The following is a 2,500-nucleotide window of genomic DNA, read 5'->3' as shown; positions in this document are numbered from 1 at the left end:
ATATGTCACAAAAACAAGCCCACACACACACACATTGGGTGAGGTGAGATCTCACACACTTCTCTCTCTCTCTCTCTCTCTCTCTCTCTCTCTCTCTCTCTCTCTCTCTCTCTCTCTCTCTCTCTCTCTCTCTCTCTCTCTCTCTCTCTCTCTCTCTCTCTCTCTCTCTCTCTCTCTCTCTCTCTCACACACACACACACACACACACACACACACACACATCAGGTGAGACGAGATCACACACTCCTCTCATGTGCTAATAAAGATAATCCTTTAATGAGGATCCATAGAATGACACTGTCAGCAGAAATAAACACCAGCTTAGATTAGGATAAACTGTGTGTGTGTGTGTGTGTGTGTGTGTGTGTGTGTGTGTGTGTGTGTGTGTGTGTGTGTGTGTGTGTGTGTGTGTGTGTGTGTGTGTGTGTGTGTGTGTGTGTGTGAGTGTGTGTGTGTGATGGGTAGGTTTAGGGGCAGTGTAAGGGGATAGAAAATACAGTTTGTACAGTATAAAAACCATTACGCCTATGGAGAGTCCCCATATGTCACAAAAACAAGCGTGTGTGTGTGTGTGTGTGTGTGTGTGTGTGTGTGTGTGTGTGTGTGTGTGTGTGTGTGTTTATGTGTGGTGTAATGCGTCTGGTTCAGTGAAGCGTCAGTAAAGTTAGCTCTGTTAGAGGAGATTATCCGGATAAAGCCGACCTCTGTAATCTGGAGACTGTGATCATCTCCGGATCTCTGAGAGGCGAGCGAGGCCATATTGTGTGTGTGTGTGTGTGTGTGTCGAATCTCAGCGGAAATCTGACGCTTGGAACTAATGGGATTTTTAAAGCCCAACTTAATATCTGACAAGAACAAAAGGATCCGTTCGGAATAACAGCGAGTCATTAACGGAGTCGCTCCTCGCCGACGGCGGAAAGTAGAGCAGAAGTAGGACACAATCCCAGAAAATCCCTGAACTTCACAAGGTCACAGCGTTCACACACACACACACACACACACACACACACACACACACACACACACACACACACACACACACACACACACACACACACACACACACTCACTCACTCACACACACTCACACACACTCACACACACACACACACACACACACACTCACTCACTCACACACACTCACGCACACTCACACACACACACACTCGCACACACTCACACACTCACTCACACACTCACACACACACACATTTACTCACACACTCACACACACACACACACACACACACACACACACACACACACTCACTCACTCACACACACTCACACACACTCACACACACACACACACACACACACACACACACTCACTCACTCACTCACACACACTCACGCACACTCACACACACACACACTCGCACACACTCACACACTCACTCACACACTCACACACACACACACACATTTACTCACACACTCACACACACACACACACACACACACACACACACACACACTCACACACACACACATTTACTCACACTCACACAAACTCACTCACAGACTCACTCACACACACACACACACACACACATTTACTCACACACTCACACAAACTCACTCACACACTCACTCACACACTCACACAAACTCTCACACACACACTCACACACGCACACTCACACACACACTCACACACACACACACACACACACACACTCACACACACACACACACACACACACACACACACACACACACACACTCGCACACACACACATTTACTCACACTCACACAAACTCACTCACAGACTCACTCACACACACACACACACACACACATTTACTCACACACTCACACAAACTCACTCACACACTCACTCACACACTCACACAAACTCTCACACACACACACTCTCACACACACACTCACACACGCACACTCACACACACACTCACACACATTCACTCACACACATTCACTCACACACACACACTCTCACACACACACTCATGTCATCCACTCAATCATCATTGCAGCTGTTCTGTGTTTTCCGTGTGTTTGTTGTTTTCCCGAGACGTGTGTGTTCAGCTTCAGGAAGTGTGTGACTGAATATGTAAATAACTCATTAGCTGATTAACGCTCGCTCGTTTGGATGCTCTGATGATAATTAGGATGTGCCGATAGCTCCAGTTCCGGCTGGCGGCGGCGGAGAGGAATGTGCTCAGCCATTACAGCTCAATTATCCGCCAATTAGAGCGTCTTAATAATGAGAAGCAGGATAATAATGAAGAGCGGATGACAAACAGACGGAGAGCAGGATGGACTCCATTAACGGCTTTGGCTGATTAGTGTGTGTCTCAGGAGGAGAGGTCTGGTTATGAAGGGGTTAATTAGGATGATCCGGATTCTGGAGTGACTCCGGACTGGGATGATCAGGATTCTGGAGTGACTCTGGATTGGGATGATCAGGATTCTGGAGTGATTCTGGATTGGGATGATCAGGATTCTGGAGTGACTCCGGATTGGGATGATCAG

General features: G+C 47.5%; 2 protein-coding genes across 11 annotated transcripts in view; both read left to right on the top strand.

Annotated features, from left to right (window-relative positions):
* ptprma (protein tyrosine phosphatase receptor type Ma) overlaps window positions 1-2,500 on the top strand; it is a 357,435-nt gene that overhangs the window by 237,570 nt on the left and 117,365 nt on the right. The window lies entirely within an intron of this gene.
* lrrc30a (leucine rich repeat containing 30a) overlaps window positions 1-2,500 on the top strand; it is a 327,751-nt gene that overhangs the window by 256,421 nt on the left and 68,830 nt on the right. The window lies entirely within an intron of this gene.

Source organism: Pseudorasbora parva, chromosome 24 (genome assembly GCF_024679245.1).
Source record: "Pseudorasbora parva isolate DD20220531a chromosome 24, ASM2467924v1, whole genome shotgun sequence".
Classification (NCBI taxonomy): domain Eukaryota; kingdom Metazoa; phylum Chordata; class Actinopteri; order Cypriniformes; family Gobionidae; genus Pseudorasbora; species Pseudorasbora parva.
This window is presented reverse-complemented; position numbering and strand designations above follow the sequence as displayed.